This window comes from Egretta garzetta, unplaced genomic scaffold (genome assembly GCF_000687185.1).
Source record: "Egretta garzetta isolate BGI_Z169 unplaced genomic scaffold, ASM68718v1 scaffold235, whole genome shotgun sequence".
NCBI lineage: Eukaryota > Metazoa > Chordata > Aves > Pelecaniformes > Ardeidae > Egretta > Egretta garzetta.
This window is the reverse complement of record NW_009259792.1, coordinates 1980210-1991619: the sequence shown is the minus strand read 5'-3', so window position 1 is coordinate 1991619 and position 11410 is coordinate 1980210. Positions and strand designations below refer to the sequence as shown.

Below are 11410 nucleotides of genomic sequence, written 5' to 3'. Positions count from 1 at the left end.
CCTGTCTCTACTCAAGAGTTTTTGTCCTGAAGTTTCTGCCTGTCACAATAAGGAAACGAAGCTAATGAAACCGAGTTTCTTGCCTTACATAAAGCTCAATTGTGCCCTGCTTTGGCTTTTTACCTGCCCTGAGCTGCCAGGAAATCCTGCTGTGAGCCAGGGCGAGACCCTTTTGGTTCAGAAGGTACTCGAGGCCCTGTGGTGCTGCTTGAGCTCAGGAAGCGTGCTGGAGAAAAGCCTTCTCCAGCTGGGGGCCCTAAAGGAGCCAAGCTGTAATGGGGACGCTAGCGACCAGAGGACGGAAAGTCCAAAGGTGATGTCAAGCTACAGAGACTCCCTCTTCCCCATCTTCTCCTCATCCTAGGTAACTGGGAATAGAACTTCGGGCCTTCGCTTTGCAGACACAAACTGTTGGCAGAGGTGGGACTGTGGCACCGCTCCTGCCTCCTTCTCCAGGAGTAGTCCAACACCATGGGACAGTAACGTCACTGGCAGATGCTTAAGGTGGTGTTGGAGTTTGTTAGTCCTGGGTATCATTTGCAGCCTCAGTGCCCCCTCTAAGGCAAGCCAGTCTTGGATCTGCTGAAATCACCCCGAAAACTTCACACTGGATGCTCTGTGCATGTGCTCATTGGATTCAGAGTGATGTGAATGGAGCAGCAGAGCCTGGCTGGGATATCCCAAGATCAAGGAATTCAGGTGTGGTAGCTTAAACTGGAGCACTTAGGACATTTGTTCAACCAAATTTGGATGCTGGTAGATGTCAGTGCTTCCAACAGCAGGTGGTGATGGAGCTTGGGCTTTCTAGACCTCTTTCTTGGGCTTAGGCCCAGTTTACGTCCCAAACAATGCTCCCTGAATCGCTTCCTAAAATGCATTGTAATTAAATACAGATGTTGGGTGGACACAAAAGTGACCAGCACACCTTGACACCAAATTCTTATTTTAAACTCCTGAAGCCAGCCACTAATTTGGGCTTTGTTTCCAAGAACAATAGTCAGTATAACCACAAACAGTTAACGGTTTACTGCAGTGGGTAAACCCTAACCTGAGTGAGTGACAGAGGTGGGATGGGGGTTGTGTTGTGTGTGTTAACAATTTCTTTCAAGAATTCTTTAGCATTCTCCCTGAGAAATTCCTTCATTTCCATTTAGCACGCCAAGATCTATCTGCAAGACTTTAAAGAATTTCAGCTGATGATTTTCCTCCCTTCCTGGAATCAGGCTTGGCATTTACATATTGGATCAATCCCGTAGCTGGAGCCTGCTTCAAAGTCCATGGAGTCGATAAGATGGTCATTTACTTCAATTGAGTTGGATCCGGGTACCTGGGAAAGCTAATAGGACAACAGCTGAGCGGCTCCTCCGTACCCGGCAGATAACAAAAATCAAGCATGAGCTAGAGTTAAGGGGGAGACTTTTCTAAGGCACAGGAGGTTCCCTGTGAGAAATCCAACAGAGCTGGATCCAGCTCTTCAAAACATGGCAAATCTCCAGAGAAATAAGCACTGTTTTAACGTTGCAATTCGTCACTCCAGCCAGCAATGGCCGAGATAGGGACTTACAGGGCCAAGAGAAGGAGCATCTTGTCTTTGCCCATTGCTTTGGTCTGCTTTTGCACCCTTGTTTGCTGGCGCAAGCATTGGGGCAGCCACATTTGGTTTAAAATGTGTTGATCCAGCTTGGTTGTCCAATCCCTTGTACAGACATGAGTTGGGCCAAGTTTTGAGGTAGGAAATGCAAGTGAAGGGGGGAGTGGGGCAGAATTGCCTCCGTCAGAGGCCATCCCACCTCACTGCCTGCTTCAAGCGACCGTGAAACGTGGTCCGCAGTGCTGCAAGGCAAGTAGGTAACATGAGGTCAATGGTTGGACTTGATGATCGTAAAGGTCTTTTCCAACCTAGATGATTCTATGAGGCAGCTGCCCACAATTAGGCACTCTAAGCGATTCAGCTGCATCTGAGCCCCTGTTGATAAATGCTGGAGATTCATCGCTCTTTGCAAACATGGCCTGAAGGGAGATTTCTAAATAAAATGTATCAAAACCCATGTCTGGACTTTTTGGTTTGGCTGCAAACTAGCTAGCAGTATCTTAAACTAGTGTGTGAACTTTGGCTTGCCTGCAATCTCCCAGGACAGTGATGTTGCTGGGGAAGATGACATTAATGTGGTCTGGACTTAATCTGCCTCGCATTCATCTCAGGAATCCAGCTTGCAGTTATCTTCCATTCCATGGGTTCAAAGCAACACCTGTCTTCCAAGCAGGATTTAGAAGTGAAGTATCAAATAGCATTCCCCTCATTTTTTTTAGCTGAGTGAAATGCATGTTGAAAAATAGCCAGATACTCGTCTAAAAGCAAAGTGTCCTCATAACCGATTCCAGACTTTCCGATTGCTGCCTTTCTAGGATTCCAGCTTTTTTCTACCTTTTTTTACCTTTGCTTACGAGCAAGAGAATGCCTGCTTCTGCTGGTCTTGAAGACTTGCACTCACATTCACTCACATGGGAGCAAGAGTCAGACCCTGATCAGAAAAAGACTTTAAAAAATGTGCTTAACGTATACGTAAGCCAATCCATCCATGTATCTCTACTATGTGTGTACAACTGTCCCACCGCTTTAAAAATTCAACACCGTCTTTAAGTGCTTTGGTGAATTGGGGCCTTAATGACTTTGAAGCAGAGGGGAGCAGCAGTGGATAAATCGAGAAGCTTCGCTTTTTTGGTTGCAGGCAGGCACTGCCGTTAGGTAAGCCTCTCCTCTCCCCTCCAGCTGGCCTATGGCTCATTAATTTTCTGATGTATTTAGATGAGGTGGCTTTAACCAATTCCCGCTGCCTGAGGCGTAACGGGGATCCACACGGTAGGTGGAAAGGCACAGAAGTGGGTACGAGCAGTGTTTTACAGCATCACTTCTGCGGCCGGGGTGATCGCTCATAGTGGGTTTGATTGTTTGCCAGTTGTTGGGGGGTGTGAGTGTTTTCTGGGTTTTCTTTGTAATTTATTAAGAGATGCCTTAGCGTCAGTGCTAGAAAAATCTCGCTTTCAAGTCAAAGTCAAAGGTTTTTCACATACCAGCTTAGACAGGGTCTGCCTCATTAGATCACTTTCAGGTTTCCAAGTTACAACTGTGGCTCTGATGTATTTGGATTCCTGAAAGATTCCTCCAAGGAAATGCACGTACCTCTTTTAAGATCATTTATGTACATCGAAAGCATTTACGAATTGTGACGCGAGGAAACACAGACTATTTTATTATTTATTCAGTTCATATATCAGATCTTTTGCCAAGTACATGCTACAGGTAAATGCCTCACAGGATCAGACAAACGTGTGTGTTAGGTTCCCCTCTTCTCCTCCCACTCCCTCCCCTCTCCCAGAGAAGAAATGTGGGGTCTATTTTGTATAATTATCATGCCAGTAGCATTTTAAAGCGTGTTATGTAGCTTAGGTGAGATTGTGGCCCCAGTGAAACCAATGGGAGATTTGGCTTCAACTTCAATGAAGCTGAGATTTCCTTTCCTCTCCTCTCCTGTCTGTATTTGATGAGCCTTTCTGTCAGGAGAAGAAAGAGATCCTCTCTTGAAAAATAGTCATAGATGCTTAATAAAGCTCAACGAGCCAGCCAGGATTATGTTTTTAGCTCTATGGCCAGCAAAATCTATTCCAGAACTAATTCTGATTAAAAGGACTGAATGTACTGGTTGAACCTCAGACACAAAGGCACCCCTGGAGTAATTCAACTGTATGAGATTTATTTTTTTATTAAACTAATTATTGCACTGATCTTTATAAGATCTGGCCCTTGTGTAAAGCATTGATTTCAAAGCTGTCTCTCTCTTATCTATTAATGTTCGTGAATTATTTTAGGGCTTGGGAAGTACCATCGCTGTAGCTGGATCTTAAAAAAAGAGTGAGTTTACTGGCCACATTAGTTAATCTGCATGGCAGGCCATAAAATGACTATAAATAGAAGTCAGATTATTCCATAGATTGTGTCCCCCCACTTTTCTTTCTTAATTCAAACTCAACCAAATAAATCTCTAGCACAGAACAGGCTTGTCCCTCCTTGGTCTGTGCTCCTACCAAAGGACTTTCCGGGGTTTGGGAAGAGGAAGAGTCTTTCAGTAGGCCGTATAGATGGAGAACACAGATATTCATGAAGTCCTGAACTCTGGAACTAGAATCTCACCTCCCTTTTCCAGCTGGTTTCTTAAAAAATGCTCTCCCTTCAAACCATGCTGCTTCTATGTCCTTAGCTCATCCTTGCTGCAACAGTGACCTCAAAGATTCTTATTCCCTTTTTTCCTGGTGTTCTAGTTGAAAAGAGACAGTGCTGGTCATCTTGGTTTAAGTTTAGAGGAAAACAAGACAAAATATAGGAGCAGTAAGTCTTTTGGCAAAAGAAGAGGGAGTTCCTTCAATATTAATGTCCCCCAGCTCTCAGACATTGGTGGATCCCCTGTGCTTCAGAAATCCCTCTGTTGGCCTGGAGTGAAGGAGCTCTGAGCGCAGACCCTATCTGGTCATGGTCAACGTGCTTATTTTTCATCACTGTGGATGAGCTGAACAAGGCTCAGATACCCTGACTGCACCATTGCCTGGTGACTTGGGAAACAGGAGAGGTGGGTTTGATAGGTCTCAGCTCTGTGGGCTAAATCCCAAAGGTATTGCTTTCTGGTGCATCTTCACATGTCTCAACCCAGCCTTGGGCTTTCTGGTGTTCCAGAAACCTGCCTCCTTACCACGTGATAGCTCCATGGTTCTTCTTTTGGCCACGTACACCTCTGACCAGCAGCCTAACAGGACTCACACGTGCACCACTTGCAGCCACTTGGCCAAGCTGAGTCCTGTCAGGTCACCAACCTGCATAGCAGTTAATGGAGTAGGGACCCAGGTTACTGGAAGAGCAGAAGGAAAGCCTCACCACCCCTGGCTGTGTCAGGGCTGAAGCACTCCCTTAGGGAGCCAGAGCAAAAATCCTGAAGATGTAATCTGAGCAGAGCACAAACCCTGCTTTTCTCCAGGCCAGGGAAAGCCCCAACCTCTCTCCCTCACCCCCTTGGGGTGTTTACACCCCATGTATTAAATGGAAGGTCATTGCTTTAGAGGGCCCTGGACAGTTTCTGTCCCTGTGCTGGCAGATGTTTAGTCACAGGAGTGTGTCATTTCTGTATGACAAAGTGCCTTTCCGGAGGAGGTGCCAAACCTTCAGCACCATCAGGAATTTGAAGGTCTGGACCTTTAGTGACACTTTTGCCAGTTCTGGAGATCGACCACCCAGCATCACTATGTTGCCTGGAGAGCATCCAAATTCCAATGAAGGCTGAAATTTTTGGCTCTGGCTTCCTGCCTGGTCTTTAGGTAGGAAGGTGGGAGTAGCTGGGCATCCTCTACCTCACAGAAGGATTGTACAGAAAGGAAAAGAGGCTCAAAAATTGTATTTTATGTATTTCACATTTGCTATGGCACCTAGTGTGGATTTTATTCTGTCACTCTTCATAGTGGCAATGCTGCCAAAGTCCAGGCAAAAAAATGTCCTTGAACCTACTATCAACATAAAATATCCCACCGAACTCTAAAGCACATTAAACTGGGAGTGAACTGAATCATGGGGGCAAGGATAGAGCAGTGAATCCAATTTCCTAGCAGGTCCTATAATGTATTGTTAGCAGCAAAACAACCCCTCCAGCACTGTACTTAACTTTCTTTTATTGCAAATGCCTTTTGGTTAACAGCAAGGATCTGTTTTAATTTTACAGTTACCCAGTGACCACAGGACGCAGATTGTGCATCACCAGGGAATGCACAAACGTCTGCCTGCCTTCCCTTGTTCCAGCAGTAATGAGTGATGGCAGGAGCACAGCCAAGCCCATGCGGCCACGCAAGGGGCGGCTGTGACAGTAATTGAAGAAACTGCTGAATCAGCCAGAAGAACAAGGGTTCACAGTGAAGGCTTGAGCCAGGCAGACACACGTCTTGGAAACACCAAGCAAAAGATAACCATGGCCAAGAGGAGAGGTCAAGAGATGCGAGTGGGTTGGGAGGCACCTACTTGCCTACTGGGAAGTCCTCTTCCACAGGACAGCGGGTTGCCAGGCCTTTGGTGTTGGAAGGGACAGATTTTTCTAAAAGACTTCCTTGCCTTTGGATGCAGAGATACCGAGCAGTACCTCTGGAAGTCTTGAAGCATAAGTATGGATGTAGTCATGGTCTCATACGCTGTGATGAACTCCAAACTGGGCGCTGGGTTATACCGTACCTGGGCCTTCTGGGGACACTTTGGCTTGTGCAAATCGTGGTGGTGTTTAGACTAGAAAAAAGCCTCCAGCCTAGGCCAGTTCTGGGCAGGTTTGTGACAAAGAAATGAGGGGGCCTAAGGACTGCAGAGAGCTTTTGGGGCCAAACTAGCTAAATTCTCTGCAAGTCCCACTTGCAAGCACATAGGTCTTGCTGTTGATGTCACCCAATGTACTTGCGCTATCTCTGGAGTCTTCAGGAACACAAATCCAGCATCTTTGTCCCACTGGTTCCAAGGAGAAGCAGACACCCAACCTGTTTGGACACTGTTGAGAAGAGTCCATGGCACAAAAGGAAAGTTGCTTTAGGGAACTGGCTGAAAAGGTTCACAGGAATTTTAACCTTTCAGACAGACTAACTTATCTGCAGTGGCCTGAGTATCCAAGGCTGTCTGACCAAAGCCAGAGACAGGGCTTTAAGGAGGCTTGAACAGCTTCCTTCGTAGTTTGATGCTATTTGACATCCAACCAGACCAAGTCAGTAACAGGTTGAGAAGGTAACAAATGGGAAGAAAGCATGGGCCACAGACTGACCTGCCTGGGCACAGCATGGATAAGACCCATTTTTGCTAAATTTGCCTCAAGAAGGGGGGATTCCCCAAGCAACCATGAGACCCTTCTTGCATTAATGGTATGGATGACACCAGATTGCTACGACTCACCTTGCTGAAAGCTTCTTTTAGCTCTTATACCCCTGCTCATCGATTCAGCTTGTCGGAAGGGTCCCGTGCCTGTTGCTGGCGATGGCCAAAGGCAATCTCCAAACCCCAGCTCGGGTAGCTGCTTCTGAAGGCAGTCAGCAGTAAGGACCAGGCTTTCCCCACCCATCCCGTCGGTTTTGGGAGCAGAAGAACAGCTGCACGGCGGCTGGGAGCCTGTCACAGCCCACAGCTGGAAGCAGTTTTCTTGCAGAGGCTGAGCACAGCTTCCAAGCCCCCGGGTGGAAGGAGGATACTGCAGGGAAGCGGGGCAAAGCAGAGGAAGGGAGGGAGACAAGGAGCTGTAACGAAGTGCACACATGCGTATGTGTGAAGGGATGACCTGACACGCAGGACGCGTGCCAGTGAAATTTAAAAAAAGAAAAAGAAAAAGTGCATCCTGATGCTTTTCTGCTCATGTCACACACGCAGGGCTGACCTTAAATGCCTTCTGTCTGGCATTGCCACACTCCCAGAGGCGATGGGACTCAGGTGACGTATTTGGTCTTTGGCCATCTCGGGCTCAAGCTCCTCGGCAGAGCACTTGGCCCAATAAAAACCAAGAGGAGGGACAGCCTCAGCTAAAGAGACTCAGCCCCATAGCTCTCTGCTGGGGAGCGATGCCTGGACCAGGAGCTGCCCAATTTTGTGCTGTAGTAACAAGGTGCTCAGCTTCTCTTCCCCCCCTCCCCAGACCAGGTAGACAGCAGCACTGCAAGGAAGAGGTTAGGAGATTCTGGTCGGGTTTATCTTTGTTTGTTATATCCAGTCACTGCTAAATGAAAAATATCCGAGCAGTCATTGGGCCTGGGTGTGGAGCCCAGAGCTGCTCACTGCTTGCTGCCTGCCCCACTGAGGTTACTGGGTCCTCCTTCCAGTGCATGGCCACATCTGTGCCAGGAAATTAAACCATGCCTATCTCTGTCCCTACGGTGGGACATGGCCATGCCCTTATTAAATTTATTCTCCCAGAATGATAACTGGGTTAAAAATTGGCCCTGCCTTCTGCTAACACCTGAGGAAAGCTTGGGAACTGATGGTGCAAAGGGAGCATCCTACCGGATTCACGATGCAGACCCCCAGGTCCAGTGTGCTGGTGAACCATGGCCCTGTGCTGCATCTGCAACTGCTTGGTGGAAAGTAGGAAAAGAAGAGCTGCTCTCTTACCCCTAAAAGTGACATGGGAGCCTTTTTTGTGACTGACCGTCCTACCCCATGGGTTGCAAAGCCACATTGCACATCCCACTGCCATCACTGGAACGAGTTGCCCAGAGAGGTGGTGGAGGCCCCATCCCTGGAAACATTCAAGACCAGGTTGGATGGGGCTCTGAGCAACCTGATCTACTTAGCGGTGTCCCTGCTCCCTGCAGGGGGGTTGGACTAGATGACCTCTAGGGGTCACTTCCAACCCAAAACATTCTATGATTCTATGATTCTGTGATCACTTCCAGCATGTACACATCCAAACCCATCCTCCCTGGGCTGGCTCGTGCCTCCCTTGTGAGGGAACAGCCATAAATGGTCCTTGACCATCTCAGCAGATGCTGGCACAGCCACAGCCTAGAGCTATCAGGTAGGATCACAGAATCACAGAATCACAGGATGGCAAGGGTTGGAAGGGAACTTGGGAGATCATCTAGTCCACTGCTTGAAGGATAGCATGATTAATTCATCATAGAATCATCTCTCTTAAAAGGTGTTCTTTTACCATGGCAAAACAGTTTCAACTGTTGAAGCAAAGCACTGTGAATTATTTTTCTAACATGATCTAAGTTTTTAGATGGTTTCAGGCATGTCTAGCTCACATTTTAAAATGTTCCTTTTTCCTGCCAATATTATCAGCCTGTTTGCTTAGTGCCCACTTTTCCTGAGAGCTGACTGGTTTCTTCCCCTCTGCACTGAAATCTTCATTTGTAAAATATTCCAAGATTTGGAGCTGATTAAGCAGGTTCCCTCTCTCCCACCGGAGGCAGGAAGGGAGATGAGGCTCACTCGTGCTACCAGGTTTTTGTTTTTTTTTTTACCAGGTTTTTGGTGAGCCCACCATTTGTCAAGGAGCTAAATTTCAGAGGGCACCATCACCATTGGGTTTGAAGCTCTAAGACTGCATGAAAGATGGTGACACCACTCCCTGGGAGACTGCAGTGACTTCTTGCCCGTGCAAAGATGTTCATCTATAGCCATGAAAATGCTTCAGAGGTGAAGTCCATCTCCTTGTCCATGCTAGTAATAATACAAGGGCAGGAAACCTCAGAAACACCAAGGTTATACCAGCAAATGGGCAAGAATACTCTTATTCGTGTCCCCTGCATGGGAGGACGTCCCACATGGTGGGATGAAACCCAGTGCTCCAAAGCTCACTCTAAGGCTGGAGGTCCTCTCCACATAGCACCTAAGCAGGTGGTCAAGGCCCAACGACAACCTGCTAATAAATGCCAAGCACATGCTGAAGGACTCTGCTTGAGCAAAACTATGGGTTTTCCCCTGATTTCTGAGCCCTGATGTGTTTTAAGGTAATGTCTCTGCCCTGCAGCTGTATCTACTGATGTACACAAAGCCTTTCCAGCCCCATCCAGTAACACTCCATTTCCACAGCCTGCAGCAGGACACCCTCTTCCCGATCCATGTCTGCATGTCATTAAAGGCAATGCCAGACACCGACTTCCCTGGCTGTGTAAACACTGCAGAGGTACTAAAGATAGCATCAGATCATTTCTCAAAATCACATCTTTTCTTCTATGCTGAGGCTAGAAAATGGCAAACAGGATGCAGGATTTGGCTGCAGAATATTCGCTGTTGTCATGACTCATGAGTTATTTTTATCTTTTTCGTAACAGAACAAATGGCCACGGTAATTAATCTCCGTCTGTTTTGACAATGGCCTGGCCAAAGCACTTTACGTTCTTGCATACAGTCAAAGTAAGGGGAGAAGCACAACACCACCATGTGTGCGAGTCAGTATTTTAAATCTTTTCTGTAGGTTTGCTTTTTTACTTGTCTTTAAAATACGCTTAGGTACTGTACTTAATACATTAAATAAAGTCAAAGGGAGCAACAAGTGCTATTGCACAGGTTAACTGCACAGATATAAATCTCTGTTTTGAAGCTCAACCGCATGTGAAACAAGAGCTACTCAAATCATGGCAAAGGCAAAATTAATTTGAGTCTTTTCAAGAGGATCCAATGATGAAGCACCCAATCCCAGTGGAAGATTTAACTCTGCCAAGCTCCTTCCAACTTTATTGCCTAATAATTATTTCTACAGAAAAAAATGTTGCAATCAAACCCTCCCCCAATAGTACTTTTGTTTTCTACAGAGCTGGTTGAGCAATGAAAAGATTTATTAGTGGAGAATATATTAATGAAGAATTTAAAAAGAAACAACCAAAAAGTCAGTGAGCAGGATTTCCACAAAGTATCTCCAGGGTGTGAGTTTGCCTTGCACACAGCTTGCAGATGCCCAGCGCTCCCTATAGGGTAACAGGCACACCCCGAACTCTGGAAACATGTATTTTTGCCACTCGGCATGCCTAAAGGGGAATACCAATTTACAGTAGTAGTCCAGATCTACTGATACCAACTCATCTGTGAGCTCAAAGGAGCAAGTACTTTGTCTTCTGAGTTCAGGCAACCCCTAATTGTTGGCTTAGCAAAATACCCCTGCACAGGACTGCTCATCCCATAAGCATAAATTATGGTTTCTTGTCCCCTCTTATGAAACAGCATCTTCTCATGGTCTAAAGGATATGAACTAGACAAGCCTGTCTCGTAAACTTGCCGCTGTATGACAGTCTCTCATGGGACTTGTACAAGCACATCCTAAAATAAGAAACATCCATTTTTTGATAGCCACGAGTCACTGCTAACGTACTCGCTGAACTAGCTGGTCACCTTTAATAGAGTTTTTCTTGCAATGACCTACGAGATAAGACAACCACAATTAGTCTTGTCCTTAATCACACACAGCCTGTTGCACAGTAGGACATTAGCACAACACCACAATTTTGAAGATCTCAGAAAACATCCTCCAAGTCTGTGGTAGCAGTAAGCGTGATGGTTTTGCTTCCTTCAGACTTCACAAATGTGAGAGAAAAACTGGGTTATCTCATGGTCTAGGGCTTTCATTTTTGTTTATCAAAACAAAGAATCTATTTTGGAGTTGTCTTTTTTCTCCACCTGTGGGAAAAGTTTGCAGGCTACATATGCCTAGTTCTTCCAGTGCTGGGATATCTGTATTTGTGCTGAAGATAAACAGTGACAAATTTCTCTTATTTCCAATTTACAGAGAATTTGGACTGATGTTTTCCTGGAGTTTCATGGAACTGATGTGTTTGATAGAATTCAGAAGATATTTTTAAACCGTTAAAGGAAAATACACAAGTATTTCCTGAATTTGTATCTTCTTATCCCATAGTT

At 46.1% G+C, this 11410-nt stretch overlaps 1 long non-coding RNA gene across 1 annotated transcript; it reads left to right on the top strand.

The window, feature by feature from the left end:
* Positions 1 to 227: 227 nt before the first annotated feature.
* Positions 228 to 2069, top strand: LOC118452366. Its single transcript, XR_004842126.1, has 3 exons — positions 228 to 313; positions 402 to 699; positions 1155 to 2069. It is a non-coding gene; the product is annotated as an uncharacterized LOC118452366 (long non-coding RNA).
* Positions 2070 to 11410: the final 9341 nt, after the last annotated feature.